The 22,093-nt window shown below is 41.3% G+C and overlaps 1 long non-coding RNA gene across 1 annotated transcript in view; it reads left to right on the top strand.

Annotated features, from left to right (window-relative positions):
- Positions 1-331: 331 nt before the first annotated feature.
- LOC126249710 (uncharacterized) overlaps positions 332-22,093 on the top strand; it is a 74,252-nt gene continuing 52,490 nt past the window's right edge. The window contains exon 1 of the long non-coding RNA XR_007545646.1: positions 332-416. This is a non-coding gene — a long non-coding RNA (uncharacterized LOC126249710). The remainder of the gene's footprint in view (positions 417-22,093) is intronic.

The following is a 22,093-nucleotide window of genomic DNA, read 5'->3' as shown; positions in this document are numbered from 1 at the left end:
AAAATCACCCTGTATACAGGATTTATTCTGGCTCATCTCTTTCATTGAACTAAAAAAAAAAAGAATAAGATTACAGATTTACACATTCCAGGACTACACGGGCGTACAGTGATGGGTGTAAATTGGCTGCTAGCCAACTGCACGAAAAGATCGAAGTGTGCTCAGCCTTAGTTGTGTGTGGCAGGAGTGTCGGGCGTGGAGTGCGCCATCTCGCACGAGCTGTGCCTGACGCCGCAGGACGTCGGCGCGCTGCTACGCTGGCGCCGCCTCGTGGCCTCTGCCGCCGGCGCAGCCTTTCGGCCTATCTTCCCCAGGCCCGCCGCGTCGCCCTCGCTCCACAGCCTCGTGCACGCCGTCCACACCCACATGCTGCGGGACCCGGACAACCACTTCCGAGTCGCCAATCAGCAGCTCAGGTAATGTAGCGTACGATGTCTGAAAGCATCGCCGCCAGGGTTGTTCGCTTGTGTTAATTTCACTAATACCCGACAAGCAGCAGGGCGCTACTCTTTTATTAGGGAACTTCCACGGAAACCACTTGGTAATTTTGTTTATAGTGACAATATCTTAGATAGTGCCGCGGGAGGTGGCCGTACGGTTTGAGGCGCCATATCACGGATTGCGCGGCCGCTCCCACCTGAGGTTCGAGTCCTCCCTCGGGCGTGTGTGTGTTGTTCTTAGCATGCGTTAGTTTAAGTTAGTTTAAGTAGTGTGTAAGTCTATGGACCGATGACGTCAGCAGTTATGTCCCTTAGGAATTCACACGCCGCGTGGGATTAGCCGAGCGGTCTAGGGCGCTGCAGTCATGGACCGTGAGGCTGGTCCCAGCGGAGGTTCGTGTCCTCCCTCGGGCATGGGTGTATGTGTTTGTCCTTAGGATAATTTAGGTTAAGTAGTGTGTAAGCTTAGGGACTGATGACCTTAGCAGTTAAGTCCCATAAGATTTCACACACATTTGAACATTTTAGGAATTCACACACATTTGAACATTTTCTTAGACAGGTATATCGTAAGACAGAAACAATAATCGAAATTCGATTTCTTTATAAAAGTATTTTTACGCAAATATGTTTCAGAAGTTATGGTAACACATTGGAAAATGTCTGTAAGGGAACAAAACGTGATACAGAAACTCTGTAGTTGTATAGGCACTTATACAGGACAATGAAAATAGTAGTTAACAGAGTCAGGCTTTGGACGCATTTAAACCATGTACAGAGCATGAAAATTCGAAATCCACAAGAAATATGCCTGACTTGCTGGAATGTGGTCTGACATTACGAGCATCGTACTGGGCCTGTAATCATATTTATTTATTGTTCAGCGAATTCAGACTTTACAAGGTGTAGCCATTATAATCTTAAGCTAAGAAAGGCAATTTTAATTGCTGTTTCCACGCCCCTCTGGCTCCCGCGGTCCTCTGCCTGATGAAGCCTGCGAAATTCTTCAGTCGGATGACCTTCCTTGTGGTCTTCTTTGTACGATAATTCCTGATCATTTTCTTTCTAGAGCCTTTAGCTTACCCACAACATTCAAAAAGTCCTATTACTGCTCTTACGTCTTCACTTCTATCCCGATCTTTCTCAGCAAGAGCTAGGAGCGACCTTTCCAGAGTCCATATGTTCGTACGCTAAGAAGACGCTGTTCGAATACAAGCTTTTATAATATTGCTGGTATATAATATTAAGATGGTTTCATTTCTTCCACAGCCCTTCCAGCCTAGCTTCAGGTGGAAAATGTCACTTATTAAGTCTTGTTCGGTATCAATTAACTGTCCCAAATAAACATATTATATAAATTTTTTGGAGTTTGTTGTTCAGTGTTATTTGTCTTGCAGTTACACACTTGTATATAATATTTGTCTTGAACAGATTTAACTTAAGGTCCACTTCTTCGCTATTATCTGATAAATCCTTTACAGATTTTGGTTTGTTAATTGATTTTTAAGCTTCGCCTTACGCAAAACACAATTTATTTCTTTTTATCCACCCAGAAATATTTTCACACCTGTGTGCTATCTTCTTTGAATCAAATATATTTCTGTAAAATGTAACACGAAGTTCATGATCCTTTACCTACGTATTTTAGTCATAAAATTTGTAACATTAGCATTTTTTTTTTGTGTTGCGATTGCTCACCTGAAAATTATATAGTTAGTGAAAATGAATAGCCAGCCAGAGTCGCCGAGCGGTTCTAGGCGCTACAGTCTGGAACCGGGCGACCGGTACGGTTGCAGGTTCGAATCCTGCCTCGGGAATGGATGTGTGTGATGTCCTTAGGTTTGTTAGGTTTAAGTAGTTCTAAGTTCTAGGGGACTGATGACCTCAGAAGTTAAGTCCCATAGTGCTCAGAGCCATTTGAACCATTTTTTGAAAATGAATTTTTACAGATCGACGTTTTTGTCGTTTTGACACCATGTCATCACAAAAGTCGTGATGAAGAAACTTTAGCCGGCCGCGGTGGTCTCACGGTTCTAGGCGCGCAGTCCGGAACCGTGCGACTGCTACGGTCGCAGGTTCGAATCCTGCCTCGGGCATGGATGTGTGTGATGTCCTTAGGTTAGTTAGGTTTAAGTAGTTCTAAGTTCTAGGGGGCTTATGACCACAGCAGTTGAGTCCCATAGTGCTCAGAGCCATTTGAACCATTTTTTTGAAGAAACTTTGTGCATTTGTGAAATACTTTTTCAAGGGTAGCGGTTATGTATGTTATTCTACTTACATATTCCGTCCTGTTGTGTATGTATGGTGGATATCTCTTCCTACTGCTATTATATATACTGTTTTGTCGCCTTTTTTAGTATCATTTCACTGTCACGTTTAGTTCACACATTTTCCACAAAACGTGATGTGAGCAGGCACTTATGCCCCCATACTCATTGAGAGGTGCTCTGTTACTATCGCTGCTCACTTGTTTAACGTTTGGCACATGTTTAGTGTGGCTCTAATTTTGAATGTTTCGTGCGAACTATTGTCGTGTGTCTGCTTGGTTTTGTGTGTGTGTGTGTGTGTGTGTGTGTGTGTGTGTGTGTGTGTGTGTGTGTGTGTTTGTGTGTGTGTTTTTGTATTTGTGTGTGTAAAATGAGAGAGGGAGAGCTGGAAAGAGGGAGGCGGTTTTTTTTCTGAGTTTCTGAAGACCAGTCTTAATGTTATTCTATAAAATTTCGGGAGAACTGCCGGATATCTGTGACTTTCTGGTACGATATTTCAGCGATGTGTCTCCTGGCCATTTCCAGGTGAATACTGACGAGCAATACACCAAGCTCCCTACTTACGATCCCGCCGGCACGTGCGTGGTGTCCTAGTTGGCGCTGCACATGCGCTGCTTGAGTGTAGTTAATTCTGTGCTCTGTTCTGCGCGCCCTCCGCGGTGAGAGCTCGTCAACTTCGTTATCAAAACGATTGGCTTCTCACGGTAAGATCGCAGGACGATGCCGATTACGCAGAGCACGAAGTTTTTCTACATTCGGGTCCATTGTAGGATTTAACTGAAAACGGCTGTATTGATTTATAAGGGATTCAGACAGTCGAATTCCCATTGATTCATTGCTGATTAAGCTCCAGAAGCTTGACGTATGGGCCACAATTTTTGTTTCGTTGCATTTCATGACCAGTGGAAGTACAGTGTTCAACGATAGCAGATGTATTTGCTGGGAGAAGGTGAGTATGCCGCTGATGTTCTGTTATGCGATCCAGCAAAGTGGCGTCGTTTGCCCCATGTAAGGTTGGCCGCATTCACAGGGAATCCTGTAAACACCTGCTTTGCGCATCTCTAAGTCGTCTTTAATAGATCCCTAAAGTACTGATATTTTGGAAGGAGTTAAAAGATTACTTTAACGTTATGTCTTCTTAATAGTCTGCCTATTTTAGTTGAAACGTTTGCAGTATATGGTAGACGAGCAGTCAATTTGAAGGCCTCATCCTCTTCCTTTTTCTGCCGTTTTTACGTCTGCAGCGCTCTCTGTACTTGTTGAGAGGCATATTCGTTGTTCAGGAACACAGTTTGCAGGTGCTTCAGTTCCATTTGCAGTATAGGCATCTGAGCCGCACGGGGCTGCCGCGCGGGGTAGCCGCGCTATCAGGGGCGCCTTGCCACGGTTCTCATGGCTGCAGCTGTAGGAGGTTAGAGTCCTCCCTCAGGCATGGATGTGTGTGTTGTCCTTAGCGTAAGTTAGTTTAAGTGAGATTAAGTAGTGTATAAGCCTAGGGACCTCAGCAGTTTGTTCCCATAGAAACTTACCAACACCAAATCAAGGCATCTGAGACTGTATGCGCTCGGTGTATCATGGTCTTTGGAACGCCCATCGTTTGTACATAATGGCGGCAGCTAGTAGGTTGTAAATAAAGATCAGTATGAGTGGCCTTTAAAAACACTGAATGCCCAATTGTGCTATAGCTTTTATGTCATACCAAGACCTCTAAAAACGGGAAGAAACCATCTTTCTACACCTCCATACCAAACTTTATTTTTTCACATATGCAGTTCAGGTGTTGAAGGAACTTTTGGAGACTCATTACCAACCACAGAGAACAAGGAATACAAAGAACACGACATGACACATACCAACACACTGCAACAAAAGCGTCCATAGGGCGAGGAACGTTCTGAAGAAATAAGAACTAGAAATACCATTCTGCACAAGCAGCACAGTAAAGAGAAAATTTAAACACCAAAGCTGGAAAGAATCAGTTAACCTATAGTTCGTGCAAATCTGTTTACAATACGCTGATATTTTAAAACGAGGTATTCCGATCACCTCAGCACACATTCCAATTTTGCAGTCCATCTCACACAAGATAACCATCACCGAAATAACATTGAGACTGATGTTAACATCCTCAGAGATAGTAATAGTCTCCATCAATAATTCATAATAGATGAGAACTGCCACATACAAAAACGAGTGACACAAGGTAAGAAAGTCTTCAATGGAAATGAAGCACTGTGTGACAAAAAATTGTTTCACTCACTCACTCACTCACACACACACACACACACACACACACACACACACACACACAGAGAGAGAGAGAGAGAGAGAGAGAGAGGGAGAGAGAGAGAGAGAGAGAGAGAGAGAGAGAGAGAGGAAGAGAAAATTAAATAAGCAGACACACCACGATAGTTCTTACGAAACACTGAAAGTCAGCGCCTCAGTAAACATACGCCAAACAATGAACAAGTGAGCGTCGATAATAACATCTCTCAAAGAACATGGAGACGTAAGCGCCTGCTCTAATCACAGTTTATGGAAAATATGTATTAAGTAAAGGTTAGAGTGAAATTATAGAAAAAACTGTGGGAGGACAGTGTAGACGACAGCAATAGAAACATATATCCACCAGAGATACACAACAGGACGGAAAATGTAAGTACAATAACATACATAATCACTAACCACGAAAATATATCTAAAAATGCGCAGAATTTCTTATTGACTGTTTGGCAGTTTACGAAGTGTCGATGCGCAGTGGTATACACCTGGGAAAGTGACCTTTTGATGATGTGGTGGTGGCCAATTGAAGAGGTTACGGAAAAAAGTTTTGGTAGGTTCCTATAGAACCAAACTGCTGAGATCATCACTTCCTAGGCTTACACACTGCCGGCCGAAGTGGCCGTGCGGTTAAAGGCGCTGCAGTCTGGAACCGCAGGACCGCTACGGTCGCAGGTTCGAATCCTGCCTCGGGCATGGATGTTTGTGATGTCCTTAGGTTAGTTAGGTTTAACTAGTTCTAAGTTCTAGGGGACTAATGACCTCAGCAGTTGAGTCCCATAGTGCTCAGAGCCATTTGCTTACACACTACTTAATCTAACTTAAACTAATATATACTAAGAACAACACACATACCCATGTCCGAGGGAGGACTCGATCCTCCGACGGGGGGAGCAGCGCGAACGGTGGCAATTCGCCCTCGTCAACGCGGCTACCCCGCGCGACTGGTTTACGGAAATCTATGGTATACAGCGCCTGTGTAGAACATAAAAATGACACCAGATGGCGAGCAGCGACTACTTACGATTCGTTAGCGACGATTCCGAAGCTGTTTGTATGGCAAATTTTCAGAGATATTTCACCGGATATTCGGCGATTCTAATTTCTTGCGTTCTTTGGGTTACGTTCTAGGAGGACCAACGTTGTCCTCTACCAGGTGACATGCCATCTGAATCTCAAAACTGTAGTATAGTGTCGCACTGTTTCGGAGATCAGAATACATCCCTGGACGGTGTTGATCTACGCAATCCTGCAAGTAATTGAATTTCAGAGTGACGCATTTTGGACCTGTTGCAAGCTGGATAGTCTTCCCAAAAAATTAGCCAACACGTTCAACAGCAGAGGTGCTATGTATCACAGTGTGTACTGACGATAAAAGGAAGTTGCATATTATCACCATCCTGGTTGATGGAGTGCAAGCCATCACAAGTTTCCTAAATCGCACCCATGTCGATAATTACTGCAGCTACCTTTTTGCGGAGTAAATTACTGTGTGGAACACCTAATAGCAGGTGTTATCAAACGAAACTGACGGTGGTTAAGCCCTGAAGCTCTCTACATTATATCTAGCAGTAATATGTATGATACAAGTGTCTCTGTGGCAAAAAGATCCATAACATATTTAGTACGCAGGGATCTCAACAACCAGGTACTCTACCCTTGAATTTTTTTCAATAATGGGGAATACCTCTCAGTCTTACAGCTAGTGAATGATGTTTCAAGTACAGGGGTCATTTACGGTATTATTAGGTCAATCCGTCAGGGTGCAAATGAGAGATGTCTGTCCCGATCTTAGCAAACTTTGCACTTATATGCTGTATTGAGGCGTGAGGTAACACGTCAAGCGCAAGTGCTAGTGCGGGTTGCCAGAATGCCACGGGCAAATACATTATGTCACAAGCCACCTACCCATATTTGTTGTAATCATCAAATGACAAGTAACGCTATCTTTCAACGATGTCATCATGCCCCTCACCTCTCCAACCAATCCCAGTGTAGTATTTAGTTGCCATAAAAATGAAATAGCCAATCACAACCAGCAGCCATTAAAATGAGACACCCAATCACAATTATAACTGCACTCTACCAAAACTACAGTTAGCTAGTTTTGGTACAGTACATAAGTGACGTAGTTCAAAAATGGTTCAAATGGCTCTGAGCACTATGGGACTTCACTTCTGAGGTCATCAGTCCCCTAGAACTTAGAACTACTTAAACCTAACTAACCTAAGGACATCACACACATCCATGCCCGAGGCAGGATTCGAACCTGCGACCGTAGCGGTCGCGCGGTTCCAGACTGTAGCGCCTAGAACCGCTCGGCCACTACGGCCGGCCAATGACGTAGTAAATGGTAGGATTACCGCTAGTATTGGTAGCACTGTCGGGAAAGAGGAACTGTAAGCTGACAACTTCACCCTGTTTCTTGTTTGTTTTTTCGTATCTTTCACATACGATTAGAGCTTTACATCATTCATTGTTAGTCCATTATGTACTCTATGTCCTCACAAAGAATAAATTGCATTTTACGAGTAATGAAATGAGCTGCTCGAGTAATTTCTGCGCAAAGCAATTACTTTTGATATAAGTACAATTCATGTGCACAAACGTAAATATGCCTGTATAATTATTGCTGTTATAATGTACTCAACAGAACGTTCTTCATTATGATCAAAGTCAAGAGTTTTCTGTTATTATTGTTATTATTGATAAGTGCGAACGTTGTTTCAAACTAACAGAAATATATTTTATATAAGCTCGACGAAACGTTGAAGCTGTGTTAAGTAATGCGGGTACAACCTTAACTGACCAGTACAACTAGGAAAACTCTGATCACAATGCATTTGTCAAATTACTTAAGGTTCACTTGAATTGTGTAGAAATGGCGCCATCTTCAAATAATATTGCCAATACTATAGTAATTACTAAATTAATTAAATAATCTTCACTTTATTTAGGTAAAATGGCGCCATGTTAAAAAGTAAAATATTTCCGATACAGTATTTCCGCAATAAAACTTAAATAAACCTTGCCTTAATTGTCGCTATGAAAAAAAAAGTACTCACAACACTATAGTATTTAAACAAATGATTAAGATTCATCTCAAGTGTGTAAACTAGGTCCATTCATCTCTCTCTCTCTCTCTCTCTCTCTCTCTCTCTCTCTCTCTCTCTCTCGCTCTCTGACACACTGACGCCATAGTTAAGAAAAGTATTTCCAATACTGAAAGAAAAAAAGAAATGTAGTTATCACCAGAGTTCCTTACTACATTAAAATTGCGTGAGCTGTCATGTTTCGTAAGCTACTACAGAGACAAGTACAGTATTGCATCCATACTCAGGCATCCACGTTTACTGGAACGTTTTTGCTTTTACTATATTATATTTTAATTTATTTCAATTTGTACTATTAATGATGACACTCCCTGTCCATATGTAAGATGTAATCTGTCTTTACAAAACGTAGTTACCGATGCAAATCGGCACATTTGCTGTGATAGCTTTCTTACGAAGAATATCTTGTGATTGTGCTTGCAACAGTTACCTAATCCGTAACGTCGGAAGCACCATGAGGTTTTATGGGGATGACGATATCTGTACGAAGATAGCAAACGCAAGAAGACTGTAGCAAATACAGAAACACCCGCATATAATGGACGATTTGTGTTTGAATCTAAAGAAACGTGACTTAATACATATAAATCAGTGAATGTATCTACAACATTACTTAATACATACAACTGTTGTACTTCCACCGAAGTAAAAATGTTATCAGCAAAGTTATTAGCCAGTGTTTCACAGGCGACCTAACAATTTGCGCTCGATATATGGAATGAACGTGGCCTAAAAGTTTGAAGAGTACACTCAAGAGAATGAGACGGGGATGGATCAGAGCTGAACAGATCCGAATTTCACTCAGAAATGGAAGGGAACAAATCGGAATGGAATGAAATGCATTGGAATCGAGTGGAATGGAATTGATTGGAGTGGAATGGAATGGAATAGAATGGAATGGACTGGAATGGAATGGAACGGAGTCAGAATGAAATGGAACAGAAAAAAATTTTAACAAAATGGATCGAAATTTCCGAACTGAATCTTGCATCATGTTCAAAAATATCCGACTGATCTGTGTTTCGAGCATCTTGTACAAAAGTAGCCAAACGATCTGAATTTCAGCTCATGTTCGAAGGTATTCAAACGATCTGACTTTGGCATAAACTAGCATCATGTTCTAAAGTATCCAAATGATCTGAGTTTGTGTAAATTGGTCTCATGTTCAGTGGTGGCTAAACAATCTGAATTTTCCATACATTTTTGTCATGTTTCAAAGCATCCAAATAATCTGTTGGCTGTTTTAATAACAATACAATATTTATCATAATCGGAAAACATACTGCTTATGTTACGGATGTCGGTTAACGATACAATTGGTGAAATAATGCTTAATGTTTCTAAGAGCTACATTGAAAGGTATCGAAAATGACCATATGTAGCTCAAAATTCTTCTGAATGCCTTTCAATTAGCTTGGTGTAACATGACACTCATGTTAATACCTTTGGACGTGTATCGACAAGTCTGAATTTGTTGACCACGCATCCTGTTTGTTCTGACAGCTATTGTCTGGCTGGCATCAGCGAGTCTAAACTAAGTTCAGCTGGTCTGATCTAGAACGGAGAGGTAGCATATCGCCCATGTTACAGTATAAACTGTAATAAACTGTAACTAATATCTGCTGAAGAGGAACTTTGGGGTACACTGATTATTGCAAGATGTTTACAATGTCTGTTTAAAGTGCATACAATTATCAAGAGTTTGATATAAAATATGTAATGGGCCCAAAACAGCTGACTTGCATATTGATGTGAAATAAGCACTCATACACCAAACTACCGTTAATTTCACCATCCAGTAAAGTCCGTTTGTGATGTGGGCTCACTCTTATTTTCAATATATTTGAATGAGCTCAGCGAAATGCGACACACCTTAGTTGGTACTGGCAAGTTTGAATTTGTTGACAAATCATTTGCTTGTTGGAAAGTGCTTCAGTATATACTGGCGCGATTGTGAGAGAAAGAACACACATTCTTTTTTACGAGTCGGCATGTATGACATGCTTTGATACTGCAGTGAGTAATGAGGTGCTGATTCTTCACATCTGCTTGCTGGAAAAAGTATGATCTTGTCGGAAATTGTTGGAAAAGTCGACAATTGCGGCCTTGGAAGGAAAACAGGTGTAAATATGAGACAACTTCTAATAGAAGCAAATAACTGATACTTCTGCTGCCCTCTGGGTACACGTAATTGAAATGCAACAAAATGTCTAATATGCACTACTGCTGCTGCTACTACTACTACTACTACTAGTAATAATAATAATAAAATTAGTATTTTTCTTACCAATTACTTATAGTAATTCAAAAAAGCAGAGATTCTTATGCTTAAATGTGGCAGAGCTTGAAGCATCTTGGTATGGTGGTAGTCCAATGTGCACTGAAATACTTTTGGCATTGGAGAAGAGAGAGCGACATCATCCCTTGATAGCTAGATATGTCAACACCAAATTTGAAGTGGGAGTGCTGGTTTATGTGAAGGATTGAAAATATAGCTACCACTAAATTCACAGCTACCGATGATGGTGAACGAGACGTTGTCAACAGCAGCATCTTGTGTATGTGATTATTGCATTAGAGTGAACAAGATGGACACATTTAATTTCGGAAATTGTCCTACAAACTAAGGTATTTTTTGTCATATGTGTATAGTGGAAAAACTGTGTATATAAAAGTGTCAGTCCCAATTCATAAGTGTTACTGTAAGGGATATTAAAGATTGAACTCTAGTAGAAGATTGTTGTGGCTCTGTGTTTAATTTGCTCAAGATTTTACTTCTCATATACAATGTCATTGATTCTGATTACAACCCAAATGTTTTTTCAGGAGTAAATGAGAGAACAACGTAGTAGCTCAAGAAAGAGCTATTTACAGATTCTCAACACTTAATTGCTCTTGATGTGCAAGAAAAAATTAATGTATTTATTACACCGAATTAATTCTCTTTTAATATAAAATACTTTGCCATTGTTACATTAATGATAGTTATATCACTCGTATTGTATACAGTTTGCTTACAAAATGTTATTCAGTGTCACAGCTGTCAAACTTTGTTGGCTTTTGGAGATTTCTCACATATTTGAATTGTGTGAACTGTAACTGCCTACTGTTTGCCGGAGATGATTTTTCTAGAAAGTGTTGAAGATGAATTACAGGGTATATTAAATTTGTATGTTGCCTCTGTTTGACAGCATAAAATTACGGTTTGTGCTGCAATTCAAAGATAACTATGATTTTAATGTATATTGGAAAAATTTTAGTTACTGTATGAAAACGCAGAAAATATTATATTTTTGTTGGGTTATTCCTCTACTATTCGCTCTGTATTATACAATATTTCGCTGTCTCGTTAAAGTATGCATTCAAATGGTTCAAATGGCTCTGAGCACTATGGGACTTAACTTCTGAGGTCATCAGTCCCCTAGAACTTAGAACTACTTAAACCTAACCAACCTAAGGACATCACACACATCCATGCCCGAGGCAGGATTCGAATCTGCGACCGTAGCAGCAGCGCGGTTCCGGACAGTAGCGCCTAGAACCGTTCGGCCACCACGGCCTGCAAGTAAGCATTATAGGGATAGTGTGTGTGTGTGTGTGTGTGTGTGTGTGTGTGTGTGTGTGTGTGTGTGTGTGTGAGAGAGAGAGAGAGAGAGAGACAGAGACAGAGACAGAGACAGAGAAATGAAACACAGATGTGGAACAGTTATACAATTCAAGTTGTACTGTAGTAGTAGCTGTATTTTCCTTAACATTATGCCTATTCAAATGAAGTTTACATTATTTTTGATATGAAAGTACTGTATTGGCAACATTCTTTCAAGAAGCTACCATTTTACGCAGTTCAAATGAAGGTTACTTTTTTAAATACTGCAGTATGAGAAATATTTTTTTGAACACATCACCATGTTTACACAATTCGAGAGAATCTTACAGAACTCGATACAGACGTTGTGATTGGCGGTCTCATTTTAATGGCCTCTATAATACTGGGTTGTGATTGCTTGGAGAGGTGTGTGGAGGGAGGAAAAGCAAGAAAGGGATGGGCATGATGATGTCATTGAAGGCGGAATAGCGTATACGTGATGATGGTGATGATGATGATACATAGATACGAGGGACACTGCTTGTGACGTCATGTGCCTCAGTCATGTTTATAACTCGGACGAATACTTTCACTTTACGTCGGTGGTATTGCAAGGTTCAGCACCGCTTTTAAGTGCGAAGCGAACCAGACCTGCATAGATACAGTATTCGCATGATTTAAATTTGTGGCGTTCTAAGAACGCCTTAGCTTTTCCACTACTTCTGAGATAATCAGTTGTGTTAAGTGGGACATGTTTGCGGGTGCTGTATAAGAGTATTTCAGAAGATTTCATGGTTTGCGATGCGGTAGTTCACCGGTGGCATTTAGAAAACCAGAGATGAGCATCAGTACCAAAAGAACCTGTGGTATTTTAATGCTTCTACGGTTATGGCTTGTCTCCCACACTAAGCACACGCCAATTCTTCCTACTGTATTGTGAGCAGGTTTTTTTTTAATATAGGTTTCTGATGACGAAATTACTGTAAATATAGCCATTTTCCTGGACAGACACATATTTCTGATAACAGCATATTAGTATTCTGTTTTATCTCCTCCATTTCGGTAATTTACCTGTCCATGGCGTATGTGTGTGATTGGAACATATTGTAAAGATAACATACAGCTGTGCCCTATGTGGTGATTCAGTGAATTCATGTGTTCACTAGTCTATATTATCCTCCATTCGTTAGAGTGCAAAAGTAGATACATTATCTTTCCATTTGTCCCAGTACGCTCGTCTGATGTTCAGCTTTTATTCTTGAGACTCTTCATGCAGATTAATATACATCATTATTACAAAGTTCATCCACTAAGATTAAACTGTCATGCCATTGATCATCCCTGAATAAGCCGTAATATCGTGACGATATTGAACCTTAATAAAACAACATTTGTTCTTTTATTGCCGCACTGAATCTCGACACTCGCAACGTGTTGCGATTACAGTTGACTACGGTTTTTAACAGATTGAGAACTGTTAGGGGTTATGATCCCTTCAATATGGTAGCGTGACCAGCAGACTTTCACCTAGAACACTAGCTCAGGTATTCAACTTTGCCAAGTGTGTGCTTCTTGCAGATATAAATTGCATAGTCACAGCTTCACAGCTTCTTGTAATACTGTAGTTACTAGAGTGGTTTACGTTGCATTCAGGTGAGGAATCCTAATTCCTCCGAGTACCTGGTATCTTGCGACCATCAATCGTTATTATATACGAGGGTCGTTCGATAAGTAATGCCACACTTTTTTAAGCCATTAATATACATACACAAATGTCCTTGTTGGTGCTTCAGATTTGATGTTTGTTCCGCGCGCCGATGAAGTCTCGAATCGTTCTGGCTGATGGCAGAGCCGTAGTACAGCGTCAAAATGGCGTCAACATACAACTCACTTTACAAGCAGCGTACTGTTATTGAATTCTTGCGTGCTGAAAAAGAAACCGTGGAGAACATCCATAAACATTTGTGGGCAGTGTATGGCGATGCTGCAGTTGATAGGAGTACAGTATGGCGATGGATAAAGAAAGTTACAGCCTCAGGAAATGCAGGAAAGGAGCTCCATGAGCAGCCACGCTCGGGGCGGCCTGTCACAGCGACTGCTCCAGACATGCTGAATCGTGCGAATATCGTTATTCGTACCGACCGGCGCATAACAACTCGACAATTCGCTCTACAGTTGTGGGTCAGCATTGGAAGTGCGTCTGCAATGATAGAGACTCTCGGATATTCAAAGAAAGCCATTTCATCTGAAATGTTGGAGCGTTTTGGGACCGATTGAGAGCCCTTTCTGTCAAGGATCGTTACGGGGAAAGAAAGTTGGTTGCACCACTTTGCGCCGGAAATAAAATGGCACTCCATAGAGTGTCACCCTCTTCATTCGCCACAAAAGAAGAAATTCAAGACAACCCCCCCTGCCTGAAAAATCATGGTGACAGTCTTCTGGGATTGTGATGGCCACATTCTTATGGATGTGATGCCAAGAGGGTCAACCGTCAATTCAGAGGCATACGTGAAGACTGAATAAACTCAAGAACCGTTTCCGACCTGTTCGATCGGACACGAATCCAGCAGAAATCTTGCTCCAACACGATAATGCACGCCCACACACTTCTGAGAACCCGGGAACACATCGCCAAATTGGGTTGGACATCATTGCCTCATCCACCCTTCAGTCCAGACCTGGCACCTTGGGACCTCCATCTCTTTGGGCTGCTTAAAGATTCTCTACGGGGACACATTTTTAAGATGAGAGTGTCAGCCATGCAGTGAAAACATGGCTACGCCTATAGGACAAGAGCTTTTACCAGCAGGGATTACATGCTCTCCCACAACGTTGGCGTACGGCCATAGAACGTGATGGAGACTACGTAGAAAAGTAGGAAATCGACAAGACATGTTGATGTATAATGTCACCAAATTCTGGCACTTGACAATAAATATGTTCTCAGAAAAAAAAATGAGGGGCGTTACTTATTGAACGACCCTCGTATGTTATAAACGATGTTTCAAAGACATTTAAATCGTGACATGAAACTATAGCTTCTATGTGAGTGAAGATAGAAACTTCAGGTGAATTGTCACTTATGCGCAGTAGAAGGAATGCAGTAGCGACTTTAGGTCAATTTGCACACAGGCCATTCCTTAGAGTGTGATAAGTAGAGGCCAAGACAAGGATGCGGCGACAAGGGAAGTGGCGGTTGCTTCATCAGCATCAGCAGAATCCAAACAGCTTCATTAGCATTCACAGACCCAACACAGCTTTCACAAAAGCAACACAGTTTCGTCAGCGCACACTCATACAAACACAAACACACACATACACACACACACACACACACACACAACACACACACACTTATTCTCCCAATCAAAGCATGGTATTTTACCACCATAAAAGATGAAACAGCCAATCAGTATGTACCTCACAACCGCCACCTTGATCTCTAAATGCGTTCTCTGTAATGTGTACAAAAGTTCGATACCTGACCGGTGGATGAATTCTCGATCTTTGCGCCAAAAGTAAAACTGCACTTTAAATAAACCAAAAGTTGTCTGTGCTGTAAAACACGCAAAAAATTGTTCTATAATAATGCGAAACACAGGTGGCTCACTTATTGGCGCTACTGGTACAAGTTAAGGTGTACTTGACGCCAAAACATAACTGTTCCTCGATCTTTGTACCCACTTGCTGCATAGCATAATGGACCCTCAAATGAAGTACCACGATGTTATTTACACGTCTCGCACACACACAAACACACCATTACTCATAAACTGAGGTGACAAAAGTCATGGGATACCTAATAATATCGTGTAGGACCTCCTTTTTCCCGGTGTAGTGCAGCAACTAGACATAGCATGGACACAACAAGTGGTAGGAAGTCCCTTGCAGACATATTGAGACGTGATGACTCTATAGCCGTTCATAATTGCGAAAGTGTGGCCGGTGCAGGATTTTGTGTACGAACTTACCTCTCTACTATTTCCCATGAATGTTCGATGGGATTCATGTCGGGTGACCTGCGGGGCCAAATAGTTCACTCGAAGTGACCAGAATGTTCTTCAAACCAATCGTGAAGAACTGTGCGCCGGTGACATGACCCATTATCATCCATAAGAATTTCATCGTTGTTTGACAACATGAAATTCATGAATGACTGCAAATGCAAATGGTCTCCAGTAGCCGAACAAAACAATTTCCAATCAATTATCGATTGAGATGGACCAGAGAGGATACTGTCCAATCCATTTAAACGCAGCCATTATGGAGCCACCAGCAGCTTGCACAGTGCCTTGTTAACGACTTGGCTCTATGGATTCATGTGCACCATATTCGAGCCCTGTCGTATGACTCACATTGACTGCTTAGGTTATTTCACGCAGTGTTGCTTGTCTGCTAACAATGACAACCCTACACAAACGCCGCTGCTGTCTGTCGTTAAGTGAAGGCCCGTCGGCCACTTCGTTGTCTGTGGAGAGGCGTAATGCCTAAAATTTGTTACTGTCCATATATTCTTGACACTGTGGCTATCGTAATATTGGATTCCCTAACGATTTCCAAAATCGAATGTACCATGCCTCTAACTCCAACTACCATTCCTTGTTCAAAGACGGTTAATTTCCGTCGTGCGGCTATAATAACGGCGGAAACCTTTCCATATGAATCACCTGAGCACAAATGGCAATTCCACCAATGCACTGCCCTCTTATATTTTGTGTACGTGATACTACCGCCAACTGTATACGTGCATTTCGCTTTCTCATGACTCTTGAAATCTCAGAGTAATCTTCAAGACCGATTACATAGAAGCAATTGCAGTCGGCAGTTGAAAGGCTTGCTGCACTGCTACAAGTTTGAGGAGTAGTACTCCCTTATGACAAGTTTCTACAGAGTTCTAGCTCTGTGCCACACGCGGAGGTTCGATCTCTGAACCTAAAGTTTACCACTGCAGCGAACGAATGGTTGTTAAATGTAATTATTCCGTCAGTTTTAAGCTCTGCTAATAGCTTTTGCGTTGCTATGTGCAAGATGTTGAGACCACCACATTTAGCGACATTTTTAAGCACGTCTAGACTGGGGCAAAGATTTACAAGCATATTTTCATTTATTCTCTAATGTAAGTTTCTACACAGAGTTATAGCTCTGTGCCACACGCGGAAGTTCGATCTCTGAACCTTAACTCTACCACTGTAGCGAACGAATGGTTGTTCAATGTAATTATTCCGTCAGTTTTAAGCTCTGCTAACAGCTTTTACGTTGCTATGTGCAAGATGTTGAGTCCACCACATTTAGCGACATTTTTAAGCACATCTAGACTGGGACAAAGATTTAAAAGCAGATTTTTCATTTATCCTCTAATATAATAAAGGTCTGCAAATCCATCATTTTCTGCGAATGCTGCTACGTATGGCCACTTTATATTGATATTTGCTGTAAATGCCAATATCTCTTCGTCAGTCATATCTAGCTGTTTCTTTATACTGTATTTAAAGTAATTTGTGAGGTAAGTTTGTTCTTTTTCCAACTGGATAGCAAATACAGAACCTTCGAAGTAAATATGGCTTACTGATTTATGCATACAAATTTACACACGGAAAGCAACTCTTTCTTTATGTCTACTTGGTGTAAACACAGTAAAATTCAGCTCAATATTTAACTTATAATTTAAATCTACGTTAGAATTTTCTAATTCTTTCTTCAGCCATAAATTTAAAAAAAAGACAAGGAATACATGTTCTCTAGTTATAATACATTCCTATTTTTTCCCTATAAATTACCTCACACATGGTCTTAATAATTATCTCCATCCAATTTTGCAAATCATCTAGGTGAGAGCATTAGGAAATTTTAATTTTACCTTCCATTTTCTGTATAGTAATTTGCTCACACATTCAATTTCACCTTGGATGGACGTTGGCAACTGATCCCCATAGCTTAGCGGAATATGCGCTTACAACTGTACGTTTACCACTTCATCAATCAAATAGTTGTTAAATGTAGTTATTACTTGAGTTTTACACTCTTTCTGTTGCTAGTTGCACAACATTGAGATCATAACATTGATGTACAAGTAACCGAACTTTCTAAGCCGTTTCAAACTGTAAAGGAGGTCTATAAACAGATTCCTTTTAATATCCTCTTATATAATAAACGTCGTTGGATCCATTGTTTTGTGCGAGTGTTCTAATCGACAGCCACTTAGCATAGCTGATTACAGTAAATTCTGATCTAAATTGTTCAAATGGCTCTGAGCACTATGGGACTTAACATCTGAGGTCATCAGTCCCCTATAACTTAGAACTACTTAAACCTAACTAACCTAAGGACATCACACACATCCATGCCCGAGGCAGGATTCGAACCTGCGACCGTAGCAGTCACGCGGTTCCGGACTGAAGCGCCTAGAACCGCTCGGCCACCGCGGCCGGCTAAATTATGATCTCTTGTATTCCCCGATCACATCCAGATTTTTTCACATAATGTGTTTAAAGTAATCTCAAGCCTTGCTTGGACGTCTACTGTGGCTTGTTTCTCTTCCAATACCAGATTATAATCTTCCCTCATGACAGTTGTTTACACGAAATACTCCAGTTAGGATTTTTGAATTCGACCGCAAGTTTCCTTTTTCATATGGCTAAGTTGAAACTGTGTCCACAATCGGTTCGATGTACAGAAAGCTTTTTTCCAATTCAGATGTGATGTAAAAAATTGTGCACAGTGCAAACAACTGGGAGTTTAATGGCCCTGAGAGATGAATCGTGGGAGTGGTCCTTATCAACTCAGTTATAATAAATGGAGCTACGGGGTTCATCTAACTACTGAAGACAAAGTTAGATTCACTTTGATGAAGCTTTATGGTTACACAATATAAAAGAAATGCCGAAACGTTATTTATAAACGAAATAGTAAATATTACACACAACAGATATAAGAGCAAATCAGAGCTCAATATCTATACAACGCACTCAATTAACGTAGAAACAGCACCGAATGACAAAGTCAACGGGAAAAGAAATGAGAAAGCGTCTGGTACTAGTCTCGCACTACATCAGAGTAAATTAAAGACGTAAATTTGAATCGGATGTGATGACTGCAACGAACATTGTGAGGCGATAGAAAATCCATGTAGCTGGTCCATGTATCTAAATCATAGGCAAGTCATCGAGAGCGATGTAATTTGTGACAAGATCCCCTCAACTTTAGAACAAATGCGAATAACACTTACTCGATACTTTCAACCAACCAACACGCTTGCTGATTGAACATACCATGGTGCTGCGTTACAAGCAGGTGGACTGCACAAAGAGATGCATTGACTGAAGCTGTAATCGTAGCTGCCGTCGAAGCAGTGGGCGTAGACGAGAAAGAATGCCCAACTCTCTAGTGGGAGTCTCTAGAGTTCCCAGAACAGAAGATAGCAGAATAGCGAGTCCGAGTTCGTCAAAGAGTGTACAAAAGGGCTCCGCCAAGAATGACGCTCCTCAGAGCTCTATGTGGAGAAGTCCCCAAAAACTGTCTTTCTGCCAATCTGCAAGCTGTTAAGACGAGCGTAGAATTGTATGCTGTGAGACAAACCATGCCCTCACTCCTTCGAAAAGTTTATTTGTTTGGTAGCCAATCTTTAAATTTCGTAAACTAAACAGAATGTTGACAGTTTGGTACCAGACTCCCACTGTCGACAAAGTTTTCAGCTCAGACCAACGTGAGCAGGTGCCTACTTCGTTTTATTGGAAGAAGGCACCTTAACTCGCACTCTGTCTAATTTTTTAGGCACCGATGAAGAACAGTGTCTCTCACTCTGTTTGACAGGAGATAGTTTCACAACCTCTATCCCATGACATCATAAAGACACATCGGCACTTTTTTTTTTAAAGAAAAGGCCGAACACTCCACAGTCTCATACTCCCATGCGATGCTACCTACTGGGTCATCTGCCCATAGTCTGTTATCTTATGACTAGCGTCTGGCCTTTGGCCAACAAGGGCTACAGAAGACAATTGGTTGAATAGGACAGAGCTTAAAAATGTTCAAATGTGTGCGAAAGCTTATGGGACTTAACTGCTAAGTTCATCAGTCCCTAAGGTCACGCACTACTTAACCTAAATTATCCTAAGGACAAACACACACACTCCCATGCCCGAGGGAGGACTCGAACCTCCGCTGGGACCAGCCGCACAGTCCATGACTGAAGCGCCTCAGACCGCTCGCCTAATCCCGCGCGGTGACAGAGCTTAAGAAAGCGCACAAGTTCGCTGCAGTTCCAGCTAGTCCTTTATTCTGTACTGCTGCAACTATTTTTTGCAGACAGCCTACCAGACGGCTGCCTAGTTTCTGCGAAGAACTCTCCATTTCTCGCCAAAATGGCGCCCTGAACACCAAGCTTAAGGGACCGGTAACGGACCGCCGTCACTGACCCCTATGGGTGGGAAGCTGCATTCCGCAGTGCAAAGCTTTTACAGCACAAGAAAGTTGGTCCGCTAGAGGGCTGCATTTTCCAGGCAAAGGTCCACCCGATACTGTGAAAGCTCACCCAGACTATGCTAATTTACCAGCCTAATACAATATACAATCCCGTTACCAAACTACTCTAAATATAATTAGTGGATGGAAGTTTTATCGCTGCAATCATCTGTGCCCCAATATGCATATAAAATCTTATATCACTTAATCAAGGAAAGGAAAAAAAAGTACCTAATTATTCCACGATCAAAGAGGGAATGATACGACAGAATGGCTCCAGGCTGATGCGTTATGCGTTTCGGTGGGAATGATTTAAATGTGTTCGATTTATCTGTATGGTTTACTTTTGCGGCACTCAACTTTGGTGTAGTCTTATTGCCACAGCAGACAAATTGCAGAACACTATAAAACACTGCATAGTAGGTGCTCTGTAAGATGTCCAACGTTTTACGCCACATAGAAGTTATTGGCACATAGTACAGCAGAGCACTTTATAAATACGGTTTATTGGCGTTTAATGCACTTTGGCAGTCTTTCACCTTATCAACCACACGACCTATTGTGATGTTACAAATCATAGCTTCTAATCTGGCAATATAATGTTCTTTGGCCAAGGAAGATGCAACGGTTTCCCATAGATGCATACCAGGACACTTTATAAAGTCGATAGGATGACATATAAATGTGTTGCATATCTTTATTCTGCAACTGGAGCTGATCACCATTAAAATGACAATTCCAGCTGTCCTATCGTTGTTTACAATCACATGGGTGGGTTCTTGGTAGTCTTCTTGCCCACACAAACAGGGATTTGAAGTTAAGTAATCACACACGTCCATTTCGTTAACAAATCCAGCAAAATCTTGCATTATATCAAAGGCCATAGTCGTGCATCTGGTACTCCATCTATTAGTACATCCATTTCAACGTCAGCCAATAACACTTTGTATGTTATAGCTACATGAGTTCTAAACGAGGGCTGTTTAGAAAGTATCCGACTTTTATTTTCAAAATCAATCTTCATTCAGATAAAATTGCTAGGTGTAGAAGTATGAAACCGGAATTTGGTTGCTATAATTACACGTTTGTTATTTGAAACTGATAAACAATATTTTATTCAAAATAATCTCCGTTGTTATTTATACATTTCTCCCACCTCTCCGGCAGGTTATGAATGCCACGCCAAAAAAACAGTTATTCTTTTGAAGCGAACTTGCCAGCGAGCCATTCTCGTACATTTTCATATGAATTGAAGCGTTCTTCAGCGAGAGCGTGTCCCAGTGTTGTAAATAGATGGTAATCGGACAGAGCCAAGTCTGGATAATACGCCGCATGCCCTAGTACTTCCCAACTGAACGCCTTAATCGTTTCCCTGATCCGTTTTCCTGCGTGTGATGGGGCGTTATCATGAAGCAATATAGCTTTGTGTTGGCTTTTTCCAAATTCCGGTCGTTTTTCACCTAATGCTTGATTTAAATCGATCATTTGCTGTTGGTAGCGATCAGTGTTAACGGTTTCACCGGGTTCTAGAATCTCTGATCCCACCAAAAACAGAGCATTGTCTTCTTTCCAAAGCGATTTGGTCTTGCAGTGTATATAGATGGTTTGTCTCGATTCACCCACGATTTACGACGCTTAGGATTCTCAATATATATCCATATTTCATAACCTGTCACTATTCGATGGAGAAAAGACTTTCTTTTCTATCCGGCGGGCAGAATTTCACAAATGATCTTTCAATTTGCTAGCTGTATTGCATTCAGTTCATGCGGAACCCATATTCCCACTTTCTGCACCTTCCCTACAGCTTTCAACCCAAGAGAAAGGGCTTTCTGCACCACATTCAATTGTTCAGCGAGTTCCTGTTGAGTTTGAATATGATCTTCATTCAATAAAGCCTGCCATTCGTTGTCTTCGAACTTTTTCGGTGGTTTCCCGCGCTCGTCG

The sequence above is a fragment of the Schistocerca nitens genome, chromosome 3, assembly GCF_023898315.1.
Source record: "Schistocerca nitens isolate TAMUIC-IGC-003100 chromosome 3, iqSchNite1.1, whole genome shotgun sequence".
In the NCBI taxonomy this organism is placed as follows: domain Eukaryota; kingdom Metazoa; phylum Arthropoda; class Insecta; order Orthoptera; family Acrididae; genus Schistocerca; species Schistocerca nitens.
Note: the sequence above shows the minus strand (reverse complement) of the source record. Positions and strands in the feature narration are given on the sequence as shown.